At 48.2% G+C, this 23732-nt stretch overlaps 1 long non-coding RNA gene across 1 annotated transcript in view; it reads left to right on the top strand.

The window, feature by feature from the left end:
* LOC147709482 (uncharacterized) overlaps positions 1-23490 on the top strand; it is a 33411-nt gene extending 9921 nt beyond the window's left edge. The window contains exons 2-3 of the long non-coding RNA XR_015296697.1: positions 14455-14603; positions 23404-23490. This is a non-coding gene — a long non-coding RNA (uncharacterized LOC147709482). The remainder of the gene's footprint in view (positions 1-14454; positions 14604-23403) is intronic.
* Positions 23491-23732: the final 242 nt, after the last annotated feature.

Below are 23732 nucleotides of genomic sequence, written 5' to 3'. Positions count from 1 at the left end.
CCTCATGAAAGCAAGATACGCCACCACTGAATCCGAGTCCTGCCATTTGTGTGCCCTCTGTTCCCCTAGAAAGATACAAAAGGAATCAAACGCCCCTTCGTAGGCACTCCTGGTCTTAGGCGCTAGGCTTGCTCCCACAAGGTGCGATACTCTGGGGCACCAAGTTGGCAAAGCTGTTCTGGGAAAGGCGTCGGTGGACCGCCGCCTCTAGGACGTGTGACCTGAATACCTGCATTTTGAAACGAGAGAGTGCGTCAGCCGCATGATTCAAGACACCCAGGACATGTTTGGCTCTGAAAAGGACATTCAACTTCATGCATTGTAACACGATCTTTTCAAGCAGTCGGAGCAACATACTGCACTTGGCCGTTTGGTTGTTTATGCATTCTACCACTGCCATGTTGTCTGACCAGAAGATGACTGATCGGTTCCTCAATGCATCCGCCCAAACGGACAGTGCAACCAGAATTGGGAAGAGCTCCAGGAAGCTTATGTTTCTGGTAAGCCCAGAGTTCCTCCACCAGACTGGCCAGCGCTGTGCCACCCATTCGCGGCCTAGAATTGCCCCTAAGCCTTTGCTGCCCGCCCGTCCGTCATCAGGCCCAGCTCATGACTGGCCACGGGCGCACCTGGCCACACCACCCTCCCATTGAAATCATACAGGAATGCCATCCAAATCCGCATATCCGGCCTGACTTCGCCGGACATCCTGGTCTGGTGGTGCTTTTCCTTAAGACCTGCCATGGCGTGAGCTATGGAGCGGGAGAAAGGGCGCGCCATTGGGACAATGCGCAGTGCAAAGTTCAACTGTCCTACCACTCTCTGTAACTGGTGTAATGTCACTTTCCCCCTGCTAAGGCACTGTCCCAGGGGTGCCCCGAAATTCCTGACTTTGTCCTCTGGCATTCGAGACACCCCTAGTTCTGTATCAAGTTCTATGCCCAGGATTTCTATCGTGGTGCTTGGGCCCTTCGTCTTACCAGGCACCAAGGGGACCCCAAATTCACGCATGAGGGTGCAGAATCTTGCCAGCGCCGCCCCGCATTCCCCAGAACCCGGAGCTCCCAGAAACAGGAAGTCATCCAAGTAATAAAGCACCCACTGATGTCCCGAGTCCTTCCTGAATGCCCATTCCAGAAAAGAGCTAAATGTTTCAAAATAAGCACATGACACTGAGCAACCCATCGGCATACATTTGCCCACATAATACTTGCCCTGAAACTGAAAACCCAGCACGTGAAAATTATCGGGATGGACTGGCAGCAACCGGAACGCAGACTCCATGTCAGATTTTGCTAGTAACGCCCCCTGACCTATGGTCCTGAGCATTTCTACTGCTTGAAATGAAATGAAATGAACTGAAACGTACATTTGTAAAGCGTAGTTGCTGCCCTGGGGCATCCAAGCGCTAATAGATAAGTGTGGCAGCTTGTCCGAGGTATTAACTGGGGAGCGGTTATTGATGCACATTAAAAAGAAATGTCTTTAGTTGCTTCCGGAATGAGGACAGGTTGGGGTTGGACCTGAGCTGAAAGGGGAGGGAATTCCACAACTTGGCGGCATTATGAGAGAACATTCTGCCACCAGCTCTTGCTCTTTTTATTCTAGGAACTGAAGCCAGGAAGGCCTGGCTAGAGCGAAGGTTTTTACTGGGATGGTATTGTGAAATTAATTCTCAGCTGATTACTGGACCATTATGCCAAAAGGCCTGATGAGATATGCACATTGCCTTAAAGACGATTCTTTGCCGTACTGGTAGCCAGTGCAGGCTGCGCAGCCCTGGTTTAGCTGACAGTCTGCGGGTCAGCTGGAGCAATGTGCGGGCCGCACAGTTTTGAACTATCTGCAGCTTGCGCAGAGTATAGTCCGGGGCGACTAGGTACAGGACATTGCTGAAATCCAGTCGAGACTGGATCAGGCCCTGAACAGCCACTTGCTTGGCTTCCATAGGTAAGAGTGGAAGAACTTTTTTTAGCATCCTAAGGAGACCAAAACAGGTTGCAGAAAGTTTAGTGGCCTGGGTGCTAAAAGACAGAGCTTTGTCCAACCATACCCCCAAGCTTTTTATATTGTCCTTAGGTACTGGGGGGGGGTGCCCAGGCTTGAGGGCAAAAGGGAGTCAAAGTGCAGGGGTGTTATGGGACCCAGGAGCATCAGCTCAGTTTTTTCCCCGTTAAGTTTGAGGGAAGATGTTGTCATCCAACCCGTTACTTCCTCGAGGCATTTCATTAGCCCTGACGGTGTTGACTGGCCGTCCTCCTGCGCCAGAGAGACCACTAGCTCTGTGTCGTCCGCATAGGAAATGATTTTAATGCCAAACGGACGGACAACCTCAGCCAGTGGTCTCATGTAGATGTCAAATAGTGCAGGGCTTAAAGAAGAGCCCTGTGGAACCCCACAGCTCAATGGTCTGCTGGCAGAGACCGTATCTCCCTCGAAGATCTGGAACGACCTATTGTTCAGAAATGACTTAAGCCAAGACATAGCGCTACCTGATACTCCAACATCCGAGAGACGGTTTAGCAAAGTGTTGTGGCTGACCGTATTGAATGCCGCGCTCAGATCAAGGAGGACCACTGCCACTGATCCCACCTGGTCTAAGATCTTTCTGGTTTCCTCGGGGACCACTAGCAGTGCGGTCTCCGTCCCGTGTCTTGGTCAAAAGCCCGTCTGGGTGGCATCCAACAGCTGGTTGGTCTCGAGAAAGTATGCGCCAAAAGATGCGTATTTTACACTACAAAGGGCGTCAGCAATGGCATCCTTCATTGAACTGCCCTTAGGTGCCGAGAGGTTGTGAATCAGTCTAAATTCGCCTGGTGTCTTTTATTGGTACTACCCTCAGGGGTAAGCACACAAAGTCGCTCATTGGGACATCCTCAAATGGACCTGCCACCCTGCCCAGGTTCAGTTCTTTTCTTATCTTAGACCGTGCCCCACCCTCATTGGACCTACCCGAGAGCTGATTCCTACAGTATTGCACCCCGCTGTTACCCTGCGCTGGTATCCGGAAACCTTCCACAAAACCTTCCCTGAGCATCCTGGCTGTCTCAGTGCAACTGTACCGTTCCAACCAAGGTATCATGGCCACAACGTTAACCGGAGATCCAGCCTTTTCCAACATTCCCCTGTAAATCCTGCTTCTTACCAGCTTTGTCCCTTGACTTTTTGTTACATTTAGACTCTGGGTGAGACGCGTTCCCGCAGTACCCACATGAGTGCTTGAACCTACACGTGCCCGGGGGCCTACTGCAAGACCGCTTGTTAAAGTTGAAGCACACTCCTTTCTTCCCATTGTTCCCTAGTCTAGCCGAACTCCCCCCTGCATTACCGGCGGGGGTAGGTTTAAAGGGAGGGGACCGCCCAGTGTCAGGCACCGCCCCCCGCGCACCGTCTGTTGAGGGCAGCACAAGATGTTTCAAATGAATAAACATATCCGTCTGATCCCACCTTAACGTTGGGTCCTGAGCCTTCGCTCTCCTAAAATCCTTATCATAACATTTCCACCCATCACCCCCGTTTGTTGCGTACGCGAGGGTGATCCTATTCTGATAGGTTGGCATCTCAGGGCCCATTACCGGAAAACGTTCTAGCATGATGGCCATGAAAGTGGAGAACCCCTGTATCCAATTGGCTAAGCTCTCTTCCACCCTATATTTTAGGATTATGTTGGCCCATTCCCTGTGAAGTGTCCACTCCTTGTTTTTCCTGGCCTCCTCCCTCTCCTCCTCATCAATGAGGAGCGAAAACATGTTCACATATTTGCCCTTCCATATTGTTTCCTTAGTCTCCAGTGACAAATGTCGCCCTAGACGCTCCCTCCCCCAGCCCAACTCGCCCACACCCAGCAGCGCTAGAGTCCCTTTCGTACCTGCTGCTGCTGTCGCATCAGCCTTCTTGTGTGTGTCCGGCTCCCTCACGCTGCTGCTTGGAACTGGGGTGTTTTCACCACTTGGACCAGGTTGTGCCTCCGGAGGGACTGCCCCGGGCGGGCCTGCCCCGCCACTAGAGATAGCCTTTTCAAGTATGGGCATGACCACAGCCCCCTTTTGCCTGCCTTGCCCCAACTCGGCCAATAATTTCTTTGCCCTTTCCAAGGCACCGCCCTCGCCCAAGGATGCCCCAGCGGCGTGGGACCAGTTCCCCGCTGTCTCCAGCCAGGGCAGCACCGCTGCCAGGCTTGGCGCTAATTCTGGCTGCAGCGGTATGACCGGGCCCACCCCGGCCCCTTCAGAGGGCCCAGGAACTGAAGTCTGCACGGCGGGATGCCCCACCGGCCCATCCCCCAGCAAGTGAGTGGATGAGGTAGGTTGGCCAACTAATTGCCCCGCGGATACTGTGGTAATAGGCGAGATAAAGGGTGTCAGTGCTGCCCCCCCCCCACTACCCTTACTGGGCTTTCTACGCCTGTTCCGCTTTGGCGGGGGCGAAAAGTAGTTCCTTGGCGGCACCATGGCCCACCTGCGCCTTTCCTCAGGTACCTCCGGCCTCTCCACCTTGTCATGCAGTCGACTAAGTGTCTGCCCCATGACTTGGACCTGCTGCATTAAGGCCTCCAACATCACCTCCGTGTTGGAGTGCTTCCCCGCCTGCCGTGCCTTAGGGGCCATGCCTAGTGGCAAATGTGCCTGTGGTGTGTGTACCTCACACCGCGGGTGGCCCCTGTGTTGCTTCTTACCTTCCTGTCACAGCAGCCACCGGCCAGCCGCTTCAGTCACGCAACCAGAGCCAAGACCTACTAGCTAGCCCAGTGGCTCCCAGAAGCGATGGACTGCTGGCTAGCCGGGGCCGCCTTGAAAAACGACGCACGCCAACACCTTTCCGGGCAGGAAAAGCAGCGTCCACCCCAAGGATGTGATCTGCCACTGTGGGAAAAAGTACAAACACCAATTTGCTGCGCTCCCCCACAAAAACCAACAGTCCTGGCGTATCCCTACTCCCCAACTAGGGTAATCTCGTGGAAATCGCCCCCGCCACGCTTTTTACGCTAAAACAGCATTGGCACCCGTACCAAAACCTGCCCATGCTTGCCTTCCCCCTGCGGTTGCCGCTAAACACTCTCCCCCACTGCGTGCCCCTCAACCGCAATGTGGATGGGGATCATGGAATACCACAATCCCTAGATTAAGTGGCCAGTGCTTCAATACGCCAATGAAGCCCCAACTCGCAGGTTCCCCCCAACGTTGTCACTCTGCTGAGCCCCTTAAATTGACCCTGCTGCCGTTGCCCCCAGTGCCCTGCAGAAGGCCCTTAATACACCCGAGAAATATAGATGCCCCCCGCGTGCACCCGCACTACCAGTCGGACTGGGCTTCCATGCGGCAGGATCTTCCTGTGCCGCTTGAAGGCTTTCAAAGCTCCGCCCTCGACCATGCCCCTCTCTGCACTCGCCGGACCTGCAGCGGGAGACAAAACAACGGGAGCACTCCGGTCGGAGACACGACTATTCCGCCAAAACACCGCTGCTCACCACTTCGTCCCTCTCCTATCTGCCTACGCCAGACCTGCAATTGGAGACAAAAAACAAACAGGAGCACTTGTGCAGATGGGGGCCGCACGACGCACGATGAACTGCTCCCCACTCGCGTGTCCTCTGCAGCAAACCGTCGCAGATCTCCTGTTCGTCCCCCGACGTCGGGTCTCCACCAACACCCGCCTCGCGATCTCCACTCCGCCGGCTTTCCTGCAAAATACTTAAAAAGGGTACAGTTAAAAAACTCCCCCCCCCCACAGCCGGCCTTAAGGGTGAGCTTATAAGGCGGGGAGCAGGAACCCAAGAGGATTCTGCTCCCCGAGTCGAGTATATAAATCCCAGCCGCTGACGTCATCAGTGGGGGCAGAACCGGAAGCACGAAGTGCTTCCGGGTCTCAAAGGGGGACCCTGATTGGACTGCAATGCGGGGGAAGAACTGCGTCATTGCTGATGCGGCTTTCCCCCCCCTTCTCCACCTTCCAGGGACTAGGGCGACCGCCATAATGGCGGCGCTTCCCATGCTGGTCCGCGCTCTGTGCACATCCCTCTTAGCTGTGAGGCAGATGTAGTCAGTGCTGGCCTGGCCTTTCGTCCAGTTTGGCACTACCAGGTGGGCCAACTTGAAAGGACCAGTGTGCGGGCTGTTTTGTGGTCACATCACAGCCCATACTGGCCCCTTCAAGCTGGCCCATCTGGCAATGCCAGACTGCCTGAGATTTGAGTCAAACACTGGATATAGTGATAGATAAAGCTGCAAAGGTGACTCACCTAAACAGGGGGCCATGTTGCCCACTCTGCTCCCATGCATTCTGATGTCAGTCTTGCATCCCTGCTCACATGAATGAGATCTGAACAGTGACAGTGGCAGCAGGAGCAGGAGACAGACTTCTTTCCTATGCCAGTCAACACAAAAAAAGGTTGCATGACAGATGCATGCATGGCTAAAACCACTCGTGCCTGGACAATGCAATTTTGTGGTAAAGGCATGATTGAAAAAGGGACATGTCTGGTAAAGATCACACCCAGCCCCCTGCCCTAAAAAATATCCCCAGCCCTAAAACCTACCCAGAATCCTCTAAACCCTAAACACTGCCCCAACCCCCCTTAGCTCTTAAAAATACCCTAACCCAAGCCCTAAACACTTCCTGACTGCCCAAGCCCTAAAACCTACCCCAACCTGAGCCCTAAAAATCACCCAGACCCCCGAGCCTTAAAAACTACTCCAATCCCCCCTTGAGCCCTAAAACCAACTTGACCCCGCTCAGTCCTGAATATAACCCTAATCCCCGCAGCCCTGAAAACAACCCAGAGCCCTAAAGACTACCCTAAACCTGAGCCCTAAAAACTACCCCAAACCTTTAAAAAAGACCCCCCAAACCTGGCTTCAGCCCCACTTCCCAATCCTTCCTCTTCCTGTACCTGCCCATCCCAGCTTCTAGACCACACACTGTCTTATTCACGCGTGGTTAAGGCATATGTGTGGCTATGACAATTGTGGTTCCGCTTGCGGGGAAATGGCACACGTCGCTGAGCCCACGTTGTCAAGGCTAATTCCCCTGAAAAGACTGCTGAGAACTTCAGCTGACTGACACAAATGTGCAATGGACAAAGCACTCGGACTCGAAACAGACCACTCACTGAATCGTTCTGACCTAAAGCTCTCGTCTGTTTATGACTGAGGTACTTGAGTGAACCAGACCTAAAAATACAAGAAGCCTTACATAAAGTAACTCGAAATGCACAGAGAACAGAAAAATGTAACAATACAATCCAAGCTTTGAGGTGATTGCGAGAAAGCACAGGCTGTGATGTATGAATCCCTCCAGAAGATTCCTGTTTCAACCATATATGGCCGTCTCCCCCCATTTATCTAAGTCTTCAATTACTGCATCTACGTTGAGCAATGCATTGTTAACATTAAATTCACATCAGATTATCCATGGAAATGTACACTGGTAGTAGTATGGGTCAGCTGTTGTGTAGTTCCTACCAATCCATAGGACCTGCTCATTGTTCGACCAACAGAAACTAAGGCCTTGGTGTCTAGACTGGTTCCAGACAGCCCCACATGATATGTTAGCCTATAGACCAGCTAGCTCATAATTCCACTGTAAGCCCCTCTAACCTTACCAGGGAGCGAATGGTTTCTGGCAATAACTGAACATGACAAGCCTGATCCCTCAGGATCGTGGAAACAGTGCAGAACCTTTCGCTCAGTCACTTGTGCTCACTCATTCTCATGGAAATATAAAGAAAGTACACAGTGGAACGTTTTCAATACTAATTATTGAACCAACATTATTCTTGCATAAAATAGGTTTGCTGCAATGATTTGGAGACAGAAGCAGATAAAAGTGATTACAAGCACCAAAGGTGTAAACAGAAACCCTCCCAGGACTGCGTGTTTGCTCCCCCTTCTACTTTGTGGCCCCCATTCATTACACCCTTCTTATCATATATTGCAATGTACACAGATTATGGTGTAAAAGGCCGCAGTTTGTATTGCACAATACACAAACCATGGATCAACAGTTCACAATGTTTAGGGCTGGTCATTCGCGACCCATGTCTTTTGTCATAAATTACATTGCTTGATGATCATGTTCCACTTGTCCTGTTTCTTTCTCTCTGACGGCGCTAAACCTGAGCAGTGGTTAGTCTTGCCAGTGTTTCACGGTTTATGGATTCCAGTCTTCCCTTGCTACCAACCTCTTGGGCTGCCATTTAGGCCTGGTCCGGGCTGAAAGTGCTGTTCCGCTTGGCCTGTACCTTTGCTGACCCGTTGCCTGCTCCTCAGTGCCCCTGCCGTGTGGCATCCCAAGGGCACTATCCGGGCAGCCCTTCGATCCTGGCTGTCCCTGTGTACTGTTGCATGCTCACCTATGCCCCTGCCACGAGGCATCCCAAGGGCACCTTGTGAGCATTTCTTCTACCTAATTTATTCTGTTTTGTGGGTACCTTTCTGTGCTGCTACTGCCACGCTGCCAATGGTTACCCGACCGGTGGCAGCTCCCCCATGCAACCCAAGCCCACCTGAAAACCCTAGCTGCTCCAGAATCCCGAACATGTTTAAGATGAACATGTCCATGCCCACCCCGGTCAGATGCATCCCATCCTGGTGACCTAATGTTGATGAGCCCATGTCTCACGAATCCCCAGCAGTTAGCCCTGCAAACCTTTGCCATTCTCATGTTGAGCTTCTTTCTTGACCTGTCCACTGTCCCTTGGTTGATGGCCCCCTCCATGCTTGTGGTGCTATGATTTCTGATCGGATCAGTTCTGCTGGGCAGAGCATTTTTGACAGAGCCGCCATCCCTGAGGTCATGGTGCTCAGCAATTCCCTCTTCCTACTTTTGCCAGGTCATTCCTTCCCAAGTGAACGATGATCGCATTCGGCATCCCTCTAGTCCATAGTTCTCTTTGCATTGTCGGGAGCAGCTGCTCCCACCTCATGCCTGGTTGTCCCATCCATTTTACCTCCATGTGTCCCAGCCATATCCCATGGAAGTTCTTGTGCATGGGCGCACAGCGTTGCGCAAGTGTGAGGTATGAGTGCCCCACGATCCATACCAAGCGCCGACCCCCCCATCAGACCTGTTGAGAGTAGGGGAGTTTAGGGATCTGTGATCCATATGTATCTTTTGTATGCACCCGACAGCCATCTCCCCAGTGATTTGATACCCTAGGCTCCCAGCACCAACTTTGCCGCTGTGGTGGCAGCCCTTATCCGAAAGGAACATGACCTGAACTCCCAAGCCGGTAAGCCTGCCTTTCCTAGTGCTTTCCCAGGGCACTGCTGTGAACTGGAATTGACTGAGATAAGTTCTGTTGAGCTGTCTAAATAGGGGGCCGGTTGCTGCTTGATTCGCAAAGCACTTCATGTAACACACGGGGCAGCATGCCATCTCCGCAATGCAGTTAATGCATATGTCCCTCCCTTTGCTTTTTTGATCAGTCTTTGACCTTCTCAGGTGAACTGTCATGAAGCCATACCCTAAGTGAAGGTCCCCCATCTGTATGCATATGTGCCCCCCAGTCTGTTTCTTGGCTGGTGCTACTAGTTTGCTTACTCGGTAAGCCCTAAAAAAAGGCCAGGGTGAAAGATGCTCTAAATAACTGTCTTTTATATATGACCCTCCAGGCATAATCCCTCCAGCTCCTGCAGGACTACTTTTAATATGTTATAGTCAATAGATCTGGTTCTGCCTGGGGCCTGGGCTGTAGCTTCCCCTATCCATTCATTGCTGCTCTAATATAAATGGGTCCCGTTGGGTCTGTTCCTGTTGCCAGTGTGGCAAAATACACTACTGCGTTTAGGTGTACCAGTACCCATGTCTGGGATTTAGCTTCCTGGAAGGCATCCGCCAAGAAACGTTCCACTTCTTTTTGTATAACCCTGCTGGGTGACTCCACCCTGGTTGCCCTCTGTAAAGTTTTCTAGCACCTACTGTATTTGCCTGCAGTTTTCGGGGCCACCAGTGTTTTCAGGGTCCCTTCATGATCTCCCGTATTCACCCAGGCAGTGGAGTCATGTCCTGCTTGCGGCGCCAGTTCCCTGAATCTGTCCTACTGAAAACGAGAGATGGCATCCGCTATTGAGTTGTCCATTCCTGCAATGTGTTGCACCCTAACTGCAATGTTTGCCCCTAGCTGGAGGTTTACCCTTCTACGCAGTAGCCGCACTACTGCCGGGCACTTTGCAGATCCAATGTTGATCGCCTGTACAACTCCATGGTTGTCTGACCACAGCACAATCTGCCTGTTTGCTAGCCTCTCTTTCTGGATGGTAAAAGCCACTATGATGGGGAAGAGTTCCAGTAATGCGATATTTGTTGTAACACCCTGCCCGATCCCATGTCTCAGGCCAGCGTGCCGGCGGCCATGCGGTGCCCATGATTGCCCCAAAACTTTGCCCACCAGCGGCATCTGTGAACAGTTCCAGCAGCTCTGATGTCACCCACATCGCTCTCTACATGAGCGACCCATTGAACTCATCTATGAAGGCATGCCATTGGCTCAGGTCCTTCTTTACCCCCTGTGTGATGCGAACCCTGTGGTGCTTTTTTGACAGTCCTTTTGATAAACAATGCTAATCACCTGGCAAAAGGCCGTCCGGCCGGGATCACTCTGCCTGCAAAATCTAGGGGCATATTATCAAGCAGAGCGTTAACATTATCACCGCTTTAGCGGGAAGCCCATGTTCACACCAGAAATGGGCATCTATGGGAATTCACAAGGGCGTATTATCAAGCCCATTATCGCCGATTTAACGGCAGTTTTCTGCCGCTAAAGCGGCGATAATGTTAACGCTGTTTCTTGATAAAATGCCCCTCAGTTTCCAGATCAGTTGTTGCAATTCTGTCAAGGTGGCCTTCCTCTCGCTTTGGAGATGCCTTATCTACTGCTGCAGCTCTGTTCCTTTGCATCCCTTTCATGGTGTCCAGCTCTATCCCCAGAAAGGATAGCCTTGTCGTTGGGCCTTCTGTCTTTTCTGGTGCCAGTGCCACCCCAGCTCCTTCGCCAACTCTTTGAACTGTTACAGTAGGCTTGCACGTTCGTTGGTCCCTGGCTGCCCTATAAACAGGAAGTCAACCAAATAATGCAGATGTTCACCCACTTCGCAATCCAAGAAACTACTGAACGCTTCAAAATAGGCACAAGATATCGCACAACCAATTGGTAGGCATTTGTCTTCGTAGTATGATCCATCCAGCTGGAAACCCAACAGGTGGAAGCTGTGGGGGTGCACAGGCAGGAGAGTTCTCTGCCCCATCTGTCTATTCTGATCCACTGCTTCGTCTAGTGACACATAGGACACTAAACAGCTCCCTAGATCTGGACCGTCGTTCACTGACTTGCGCTCTGGGTAGGATAGGTGATGGATGAGGCGGTACTTCCCCACCTCCTTTTTTGGCAACACCACTAGCGAGATAACATCACGTTTTCCATTGGGGGCTCTTGATAGGGGCCCACTACTCTTCCTAGTCCGACCTCTTTCCCAACTTTTTGCCGAGCCACTTCTGAGTTTTCCCTCACAGATTTCAAATTCTGGATACATCTTGGGCCAACCTTGCCTCTGTATGCTTTTTTGAAACCTTCTGAGAAACCCTTCGCTAAGAGTTGCCCATCTGCATGCTTCAGGTATGTGGGAGCTCCACATCAGAAAAGCATTGCCTCGTCATTGCCACAGGAAGAAGCAGCGGACTTCGTCGCCCAGCGGATCAGCGAATCTCTCCTGGACGGATCAACAGCCTGAGAGGAGCGGGAGTTACAAGCAGTTAGCTGCAGCAGACAGAGCACTGCAGTGGACAGCCGAGAGATACCAGCCAGTTCCCCCCAATCTGGAGCAGTGCTACGGGGGAACGGAGGATCTGATTCAGTGGCGGCGAGCGAGCGGTGCAACTCCCAGGGCCTGGGCCAGTGAGGGAGGGCCTCCGGCAAGCACCTGCTTCATTGAGGGATTCCAGTCCTGTTCTTAAAGCAAGGGCCTGCAGTTGAAGGTGGACCTGTACGAAAGTGAATGCTGCGGAGCCATGGGGTTTGTAAAGATAAGCCAACATTTGCGCAGCACCTTTTTGTTTAAAGACAGCATCGGCGAAGTACGGCAGAATACACCCGGGTCTTGTGTGGGGAAAAAAGCAGGAAACTGACCATATGGCGAGAAGAACACGACGACGGCCGGCACGCTCCCAAGATGCAGAGGAGCATCTGAGGCGGTGCAGAGATACGGCGAGGGACTCCGGACCAGCGTTGGATGATGACCTGGAGGCCATACTGCAGACAGCCTGAGCCCGGATCGAATGGAAAGGGAAGGAATGGGTGGACCAGCAAATGGGAAAGGGGCCGGAGGAGGCCTAGCAAAGAGACCCAAGCTGTACAATAGAATGGGGGCTGAGCCACAAGGGAGGGTGCATGCAGCCAGAACGGCCTGCTCCCCCCGGCAAAAGGACCTCAGGACAACAAGAGAACACTCAACACCAGAGAAGGAAGGAGATCAAGGGGAAGCGGGTGACAAAGGGTGCGGCGCCAAGACCAAGCTGGCAATCAAGTCTATGGAAGACATCAGCAGCAGTGACTCCATTGGGAGACCTGCAGCCACACCAGCAGACCCCAGGAGAGGCAGGAGCATCGCACAAGAAAATACCTCTGGTGGGCATAATGCACAGAAAAGAGGAGTAGGGCAGTAAGCCCAGGGGGTACCGGGCATTATTGCCAATTATGGGACACAACTGGGGGTGACTAACACCACAGCGCAGGGCCCGGGGGTCCCCCCTACCATTGGCAGGCTGTTAAAAGTGCCAGCCCTACAGGGGGCATCCAGGGTGAGACATGGGGCCTCGTGGCATTACAGAGCATGGGCAGTCAGTCCCCCTCTTCATGCCATGGTGGCCATCACAAGCCTTGTTCAGTTGCCCCAGCAGTGCCAACCAGGGGAGATTTGAACCCCGGGCGGGGTGAACAGAGGAACCCTGGGAGACGGGTCAAAGTCTACGAGCGAATACATTCGACCCTCCCGGGGGACCCTCATATCACAACAACGTTCACTGGCCTGGCCAACCTGATACCACTGGCGGTAAAAGAGAGAATATGGAGGAAAGAGTACATAGACATCTTTTTCTTACTAGAGGTACACCAGGCAGGGCTAGACCTCACCGCACAGGACAAAAAGCAGGAAGATAGGAGGGAGAGAAGCAAGCCCCGGGTATAGAGGACCATAGAGAACTGGCAATTGGCATTTACAAACCTGGCATGCTTATTTGTAGAAAAATTCCAGAAGAATGCAGCAGCGCTGTTTTTGCATGAACAGAAGGTACATGAGGCACAGCAGAAGTACCAGGGCGAAGCTTGGTTACACTACGAAGAGGGCTTTCGAGAACAAAATGCAAAAGTGGATAGTGATTGAATGGGACCACCAGGATGTGGAGGGTTTCACAAGCCACATGGTAGCGGGCAGAAAAGGGGTTGTAGCTCGTGAAAGCCATTTTTCTACCTCCGGTTACAAAGGGAAATTCGAGAGTGGCACACAGTTTGGGAAAGCAGAGAAAGGCTGAACAGCCACATGTTGACAAGGACGAATGCAAATGGGTTCCGGCCTGCAGATTTATACACTGCTGTGGGAATTTTTCACGGCACCCACCCGGCCATCCGATGTAGGTAGCCCAACGGAGCGCAGGAGAGAGATGACAGCAAACCAAGGAAATAGAGAGGAACAGACACAGGGGTAAAGGGAGGTAACAAACATGGCGCCAACACAAACATCACCCAGCCCCATAATAGTTCGAAGATTGGTACAGCTACGAGCTGCATAACGAAGCAGACAGATGAGCAACTCTTAGAGAGGGGTAGGTATTGTTCTACCATGGTGCTAAAACAATGTTCATGTGCTGGCATATAAACAAGGCGTAAATCAGGCTTACACCTAGGATGCAAACCCTACTCAAAGTGTACCTAGAGTGTATGTAGGTGTAGAGCCAAGAATCCCACTAAGGAACAATTTAACCCCATTACCTGGGAAGGAGAGAAGTACCCCATCTTGGTCACGAGCTGGACACTCTTCTCGAGATGTCAGGCCACTGCGTGGTGATCTCTCAGCATGCACGGGACCTTGGTCTCAACGAAAGTACCTCCTTTACTAATCTATCAGGCTGCTCATCTTTTATAATAGAAAGCAAGCTTGCGATGTTCGCTTAGATCAGTGATGTTGTGGATATATATATAGTCTAGTTGCCCCGTGGATAAAGATAGTGCAAGACCATGTTCATGATGTTCAGGGCGTTGAAATAATGTTGCGAGATATAAAAGAAGTTTAGTTTCACAGAAACGACTCCAACATTGTTGTGCGCGGAATTGTATGCCAAAGGTCCCATTTTGGGGAATGTTATTCGTGAGGACAATGTAAGAAATACGCTGCTTTACTACATGGGCCTAAACTGGGAACATAACACAACCTTGCATGTATTTAATGAACATTGACTTGTTTTCAGCATACATCTATGGGGAGAACCTCGCTCAGGCAAGCGGAGGGTCTTTATCGTGGGATGGTGTTATGCAACTGTGGTTCGACGAGGCCAAGGACTTCAAGTACGGCGTTGGTGCAACACGAGCAGGGGCGGTAACTGGCCATTGGACTCAGGTATTCAAACCTTGCCCTTTTCATTTATTTCTCTTATGGACTAACTTTGACCTCTTCTTTTGTCAAAAAACCCATAAGCCAAATTGACTTACAATGAAACCCCTAACAATATGTGCTTAGTATTGCAATGTGTTTTAATATAAAAATAGATATGATAGGGTTTAAGGAAGAAAGGGGCATATTATCAAGGACAGGCGATACATTATCGCTGCTTTTATCAGCAGGAAACTGCTGATAATGGCCTTGATAATATGCTCCATGAATTCCAATCGAAGCCCATGTTAGATGTGAACACATCTAACATGGGCTTCGATTGGAATTCATAGAGCATATTATCTAGGCCATTATCGCCGCTTTATCGGCAGTTTACTGCCGATAAAAGCGGCGATAATGTATCGCCTGTCCTTGATAATATGCCCCAAAGTTTCAGAACTATTGTAGAACTTTGGGTGTGTCTGTGCATAGTATTCTGGAACTTTTTAAGAAAACAAGGGGGACCCAAGGGGTAGCTAAGGACCAAGGGTGTATGCTATTTCAGGCATACACCAAGGTCCTAAGCACATTCAAAAATATAAACAAATATAATATAGAACACAATAGTTACTATATATTTCTCCTGTCCAGCCGGACCAGGGGTTTATTTTAGAAGAATAAAATAGGATACAAGCAATAGTTACTGGAAGTAGGGCACAGTCCTGTACCGTACTTGTGAGGAAGACAGAGCAATAGGGTGAATTCTAGAGAGAATTCCAAAGAAGAGTTACAGGCAAAGAAACTGAGCAACCTGGACACTTTTAAATCAGTGTAGGTAGTGTTCTCCAGAGTAGACTATACACAATAATCTGTCTAACCATAACTTACTGAACCCTGAATTGGAACTCCTCAAAAAAGGCCTATCGTTTGTTCCAACGATTCGTCCTAACTTCATGGACTCACAAACGGAACTCCTGAGATTTTTCAGGTTAGTCCGTTTAAAAGCCTTTTTCCAATTACATCCTTCACCCACCATCCACTCGAGTACACCTTTCCGTCCACCATCCACATTCCTACCTTCTGCTAGCATGATTCCATCTGAAATCGTGACTTTTGAAAAGCTAGTTCAAAAGGACCTCCAAGCCTTAGAGAAGAAAAAATTGTTTATTCCCTACAATATCTCCCTCGAAGAGAAGGATGCCATAACCACACTTAAGAACAATCCTTCGCTAATAATAAAAAGTGCAGATAAGGGAGGTGGGATTGTCCTCCAGAACATTGATTCCTCTAAAGAGGAGATTCTACGTCAACTAGCCAATACAGATCACTATCAAAGATTAGCAGGGAACCCCACTAAGGACATAAAGCAAACTATACTCACTTCCGACGCCTGTGCTGAAGGGTATCTGAGCAAGAAAGAGTTCAATTATCTTAATGTGAAAAGTCCACGGCTACCAGTCATATACACTCTCCCTAAAGTGCACAAAAGCATTGACAATCCCCCAGGTAGACCAATTGTTTCCGCCTGCCGTTCAGTCCTCGAACCATTGGGTGCCTTTGTTGATTTTTTCATAAAAGACTTTGTGCCAGAAACCACATGTTATGTTAGGGACACTATGTCCATGGTCAACCTAGTAGAACACTGCCCCTTTGATCCTCTAGTCAATACCTTATGCACACTGGACGTAGAGTCGTTGTATACGAACATCCCCCAGACAGCGGCTCTACTCGTCATCCAGAAAAAACTCGACTCTCGTCCACGTCCCCATAAAATACCAACTCTCTTTATTCTCCAACTTCTGGAGCTGTGCTTGACTAGGAATTCCTTCACATTTGATAATGTGTATTACCAACAGAGAAAGGGCACTTCCATGGGGGCTATTTTTGCCCCCAACCTGGCAATTCTCTTTATGGATGCATTGGAAACCGGCTCAATTTTGACAGATACCAACCCTTTCCACTCAGGTATTGGGTTGTGGCGCCGATATATTGATGATATTTTCCTTATATGAAATCTAGACATCAATGCGCTACACCAGTTCCTTCACTGGTTAAATAACAATAGCGCTGACCTCAAATTCATGATCTCGCATGAGAAATCACAGATTGCATTCTTGGACTTAACAATCTATCACAAAGAAGGTGAATTACTCACACGTCATTTCAGAAAGCCTACGGAGCGAAATACGCTCCTTAGCTATGACAGTATTCACGCTAGGGCATTAAAAGACTCTTTGCCATATTCCCAGTTTTTACGGATAAGACGTAACTGTTCCTGCAAATCAGACTACTTTAGGGAGGCCAACATTCTATCCTGCAAGCTCAAACACCGTGGCTATCCGAGAAGGCTAGTTAAAACTGCATCCAAAAGGGCATGGTATTGTCCGAGAGAGGTATTACTGACACCAAAAGTACGTGACAAATCCAAAAGGATAGCCTGGGTCACGACCTTTTCGCCAGTATCAAATAAAATCAGGAAGTCTATCCTCAAGCATTGGTCCACGATCAATGCAGGCCCTATTAACTTAGAGAGACCCCTCTTTGCCTTCCGCAAAAGCAAGAATCTTAGGGACCACCTAGTCAGAGCAGCACTACCTGCCCCTGCACCCAGATCTACCATTGAATCACACTGGAATCTTCCTCCATTGTTAGGACACGTCAAATGTGGCAGATGTAACGTCTGGGGGTATACAATTGAGACATGTAATTTCAGTCATAATGGGGTCAATGTGGAACTGAAATCTTTTTCCAACTGTAATTCCAATAATGTTGTTTACACGATATTGTGCCCTTGCCCAAAATTGTATGTGGGACAGACTACCCAGAAAGCAAAGACCCGGATTTCTCAAAATAGGAGTCGGATTAGGTGTAAGACACCCAACGCACCCCTGGTGGAACATTTCTCAGAAAAGAACCACACTAAGGATGACATTCGATGGACAATACTCAAGGTTATCAAATTACCACCAAGAGGTGGCAACCTTGCTATTCTCATGAATCGGGAAGAACTCAAGAGCATCATCCAGTTTGACACGATTCATACGGGCCTCAACAGAAGTGAAGACTGGACTACCTTACTGTAGCCCTGAATCCACATATGAACTTGACCTCATGAACTTTAAATATGTACTCTGCTTAAGGAGTTTGAACTTCTATCGAGATTGACACTATTATTAAGCAATTACCAACGATAGGGTTGTCCTCTCAAATATGAAGATGTCATACCTTCTAAACCTTGTTAATAACTGTCACTGAAACCTCCCCTTCACTTGCGCACTCGTGTATGAATGTGTCATACTCTCTCACTCTGTATATTAGTCACATTGCTAATTATTGCCACTTAAGCTTCCCCTTCACTTGCGCCGGTTTTAATTGTACCTTATCAGCCATTATCCCATTCTATTGAGTTAGCTATCACCGTTACAAGATGTCCGCCATATTCGCATGCCCCAGCGTGCCAAGGCTTTCAGCCTCACGGGCACGTGACATAGACTCAGGATCACCTGACTAGGACACCTTAATATGGCCGCTCAGTGAATCCCAGGCGAACCGAGCGGCAAGAGCACCCCGGTGGATTCCTGCTGTACTTGCCTGTACGCCCTGACACTGCTCAGAACTCTGTAAGTTTATCATCGTCTGGCTGCCCGCCCCTCACCACTACTCTTCCTAATCCAGTTCTTCCTCTCTATACAGCAGATCTTCTAAATTCAAGACCGCCCGGAAGGACCTGTAATCTAACGCCATAACCTTTCTCCCGACTTGTAGATCGGTTTAATCCCCTGTAGTTCCTTCGTTATCTCGACAGCCACGAGCACTGCATGTGATACCCCCTTTTAACTCTTAACCCTTAATCCTTTGATTTTGCAGCGTATACCTTCAATCCAACCCGGAAAATTGTTCGAAGCAACGTACGCAACTCTTGCGTTACGTTTCCTCGTTACCGAGGTAAGCCATAATCCCTCCAATCTCCCTCCTAGTTCTCCGCCACACCGCTACTGAACGGCACTACCCCTGCATCAGTCCCCCATTGAAGTGTTATCCAGACTCACTTCTTGACCACCGGCACCTCCAATCAAAGCGGCTCTCTAGATTTAAACAGCCTGCACGCGCCACTTCACCCCCTCACTTGACCTCAATAGCGGCACGATTACCACATGAGATAAACCTGGATTACAGCTCTAACGTAGTCACCCACCACAGTTCGATATGCACCACGTATGCCCGCGGCCACCAACTCAACCATGACTATACTTGTTGCAAATGTCGGTTGTTGAGAGTGACACCACTTCCAGCACCCACCTCGTAGCGTGTTTAATTCTCTTCACAACACGTTCAACCTCTCGTGAATTATGATAGTTCACATGCCGCAAATTCATCCGTGCACATGTTTTCCCTAGTGGCACAATACCAGTGGTCTCACTGCGTTTCCGGATAAATGCAAATGTGGTAAATACCATCTTAAAATCGTGACTTTGCTTTTGCTTAAAATACCTTTTGTTCTTTTTCCCTGTTTCATTTTCTCAAAAGGCATACTATTTAATTCAGGCAAAACAATTTAACCCTAGTCCTGATGATGATCCTTTTCTATTAGAGCAATGGATCAAAACGTCGTCGACCTTTTTAAAGTGGACATACATGTAACCACTGTTTAATATTGTGTATAGTCTACTCTGGAGGACACTACCTACACTGATTTAAAAGTGTCCAGGTTGCTCAGTTTCTTTGCCTGTAACTCTTCTTTCGAATTCTCTCTAGAATTCACCCTATTGCTCTGTCTTCCTCACAAGTACGGTACAGGACTGTGCCCTACTTCCAGTAACTATTGCCTTGTATCCTATTTTATTCTTCTAAAATAAACCCCTGGTCCGGCTGGACAGGAGAAATATATAGTAACTATTGTGTTCTATATTATATTTGTTTATATTTTTGAGTGTGCTTAGGACCTTTGTCTCCTGAAATAGTATTCTGGAACAGCACACCATTGATGGATGGACGTTTCTGGTTCGTTAAAAGCTTAATCGGGATCCATTCCAAGCTAATAAATGGAAAATGTGTACGTGTAAACAGTCCCATAAAAAGTATATAAAAGATTTGCTGTTACAGAGCTAAAATTAATTTTGAACAGATGCTCGCATGTCAGATCAGAGGTTGGTTAATTTAATTTATAATGAACGCTGGCAAACAGCACCAGATTGCGAACACTGCATTCACCTGTGTGAAGTAGTCTGCTTTGACAATAATGACGGCACTCTGACATCTAATAAGATCATAAACCACTGATCAGCCAGGACAAATGTGCTACGATCACCCTGCCACCACATGTTACAACCAGGTGTTGGTCAAAGCTTCAAGGAGCTATTCCAAATGCCAGTCTACTCACTGCATATTAAATTCCAAGCTGAATGTCAGAAAGACCATTTAATATGTGGATAAATATTCATTCACTTGATACATATTTCTTGTGGGTATCCTGCAGCGGCGGAGGCAGTGGTGTCATTACAGTGGCGGCAGGAATCTGTTGGAGGGGGGTTGGTCGTGTGCATTCAAAAAATTGAAGAGGTGCACGTGCGCAAATAAAATTAAAAAATATAAATAACACCTCGCTTCAGGACGTCCTCACTCCGGACCCCGTCGCAACTGTAGTTTAGGCCCCAGCAGCTCCCTTGACAAATCCTGGCGCTGCTCTCAGCAGCATAGGATTAGTGCCACATTAGAGGGAGTGGCCTGTCTCAGCACTTCACAGCCCTCTGGAGGCCCACACTTGCTGTAACCCAGCTGTCTGGCTCTGCTGCTTAGGAGGAGGTGTGTCGCCCTGCTGCTCCTTGAACAGTGCAAAAAAAAAGGAAAATGATAATAACAAGAGGTTATTATCATTTTATTTTTTTCTTTGCTCCAGCAAGGTCCGGTGGGAGGGGCTGGCTCGCCTGTTCTTCATTAAATGTACTGGCACAGTGATCCTTCCTCAGAGCGTCACAACTAGTTTTTAAGGTAAGTAATATAGTTTTTATGAATATCATTGTTGCTATACTTGTTTAGAAAAATATTATTGTAAAACATATCGCTTTTCTATTACTTTTATGTGTTTAGATTGTAAGATTGTAATTGTATATGTTATATATTGTTTGGACAATAATTGTGAATGTTTTTAAATATAGTTTGTAATTTTAAGTGATGTATAATTTGTATTTAATTGGTAATAGTGATTTATAGCGTCATACCGGGTTGTGACGTTAATAGGGGCATAGAGTGGGAAGTTTATGAAGTATAATTACTTAATAATTAATTTGTAAGTAATATAATAATTTAATTGATCATTACTTATGTAAATTGTGTAAAAAAAAGATTTACGTTAGGTTTTAGGTGCGGGTTGTTGTGTTTACAGGGGATAGGATGGGAAGTTAATTAAGTATTAATTAACTACCAATTATTTATTTAATTATGTAAATTGTGTAATCATTATTTTTGAAGGTTATGTTTTAGGTGCAGGTTGTTGGCTTTATGGAGGTATAGAGTAGGAAGATAAGTTATAATTGATTATTGTTTAATACATATGAATTAATTAATAATACTTATGTAAATTGTGTAGTTATTTTATTAAGTTATGTTTATGTGTGGGCTGTTGGGTTTGAAGTTCAGTTGCAGGAGATCCCTCAGGGGGACCAGCTTCCGAGGTGGCCAGGTAACCCAGTTGGAGGTCAGTATTAATGAATGAACAATGCCTCTCTTTTGCGATAGCCCAAACTGATGATGGCCTATGGGCCCACCCGGACAATGCCTCTGGAGAGATCAGAGTCCCAGACGCTTTTGCGTCTTCAGCTTTGTCTAGAATATGGGCTTCTCCTGATAATCCCATTAGGATTTATCTATGCTCTTTCTGTAGTAGCATATGCATTTTTGCAGAAAGGTGGCCATGCACTCATCTATGTCAGGTGTCAGTGCCACTTTGTTGCCTAGAGACGGGTGAGGACACTCCGCCCGAAGGCCGTTGCTGACCTCTTTATCAAGTGGCTACCGCAGCCTCCCCACAACTTAGCTTGTAACTTTATCCGCTGGGACCTATTCCGCTGAGCAGGGGTGAAAAGTTGTTCAGGGTCCAGCATGTCAGACGTCTTCTGAGGGGGTCACCTGTGGGCGTGTCACCACTAGGTTGACTGGCTGAGGGGCGCCATGGATGCGACCCCAAATTGTACTCTGCATTAGAACCAGAGGGAGAGTCAGTCCCTGGAGGGGGGCTAGGTGGTTGAGAAAAGGGGGCTACATTAGTGGATTGCAGCCCAAAGGCCTAGGCACAAGAAGGTCTGGTGCCAAGGGCTGAGGCTGGTCTAAGAAGTCCTGCCTCAACCTATCGAAAGCGTTCACATTGATGCCACCGTTGGGATCCCTTTTGCATTTGGAGGGCGGCCCAGGCTGGTCAGGTACTCCGGTAGGTAGCGAGAGCATGAGCCGGAGGATATATTCCCTCCCAATGAGGGGTTTAAACCAGTTCTCTGCAATAATTTCTGCTCCAAGGGCACTACCACTTGTTGAACTGCTTTTAAGATAGAAGCATCCATAACTTCTCAAAAATGGTCGTCAATTGGGCGATAGGTCATACTGTTCTCCATATAGGTCTCTTCAATATCACACATACTGACTGTGACTGATAGGGATTACCCAATGTAGGTTTGTAGGGCTCTGGGGTCACCATGCAATTTAGAGGGCATTATTACAAAGGTGGAGATTTCCCAACCAAATATTAGTAGCCCAGGGGGCCACTAATAGGGCACACCCCTGCAGGACACCACTCTCTTCCACGTGCTGCCAGGGTTTACAGTTACCCCTGGGCGGATGTTCCATGTTTTATTACACTAATCTTTCAATCGAGCTACGCGCTAAAGATTAACACAGACCTCGAGTAGGGGCATAATGCTTCAGTCATGTCAGGCAAAGGTCCAATTATATGGAGCTCCCAGCTGACCAGGCTGAAATTGCCAGTTCGCCTCAGGCAAATTTGCATGCCAGCTCAGAGAAAAAACACACTGAGCTTGTTGACCACATGGTGCCCTAAAATGATTGGAGGACCAAACCGCGAGGTCCCAAACACTCTAGGAGAAAACAAGGCCGCCGAGGAGCGACAAGCGTTCCTGCTGCTGCACCTGCAATAAAAACACAGCGCAATACAAGAAATCGCCAAAATACAATGATTAGCAATACCAAAAATAATAGAGAAGTGGCCTAGTGGCCGAGAGGCACTTGTCTTGGATGCTGGAGCAGCAAAGAAAGAGGAGGTAGCAACAGGGATGAGGGACTTTCAAGCTGTCCCTGACTGTGTTCCGTAGACATTGTTTTACTGTTGACTTTTTCCAGGGTTTAGGGGAAATGAAGTTTTTTATTATCTGTTAGCATGGCTGCTGTAATAATAAGTGGAGAAAGTACAGCATAATCTTCGGCTCCGGTCCTGATATAGACTTTGAAGAATACGACAACCACAACATAGTGCCACCTACAATAAATCCAAAGACTATAGTGCTATGATCTGACAAATGAGAATTTAACTTAAAGTGGACATAACTCTTTAAAAAACATGAAATAGCCCAATGCAAATTTTTGGGGGATATAAAAAAAAACTTAGTGGAATGATTAGAAGGAAAATTAACTGAGGTTTGTATATCCTTTAGGAATGCAAACCCGAATTTCTTTTGCATACATTAGTGAAAATGCTGCTAGGATAATCAAAGTGGTAGTATATGTAATGCATATATCTATTTTAAAAACGTTTGTAAAAGATATCACGATCTGTATTTGAGACATATAATTCCTCCAATAATAATTATTAATCTTTATGTAGTGCATCTGGGGTTCAACGGACCTTGCTGGATGCGCCTGTCAGAAATGTCCGGATTTTAACCTCTTTGTTTGCCTTTATGGTCCTCCGTAAGTACTGTGTTTTTTTTACTTAAATCAATGTTTTCATATAATGTTGCCGCCTAGTGTTACAAGTTGTGCTGTTTACTATTACTGATGAAATAATGCTTGATTCATCAAGATATACTACTGTTGTGAACCTTTATAGCATGTCACCATTATGTTACATGTGCTGTTTTGCATGAAAATAGTGTCATGTCCACTACAACAACTTAACCACTACATTGCAAGGTATGCCTAGCTATGTATATG

Source organism: Lissotriton vulgaris, chromosome 6 (assembly GCF_964263255.1).
Source record: "Lissotriton vulgaris chromosome 6, aLisVul1.2, whole genome shotgun sequence".
Classification (NCBI taxonomy): Eukaryota; Metazoa; Chordata; class Amphibia; order Caudata; family Salamandridae; genus Lissotriton; species Lissotriton vulgaris.
The sequence above is the reverse complement of the archived record's forward strand: the minus strand, read 5'-3'. Positions and strand labels throughout refer to the sequence as shown.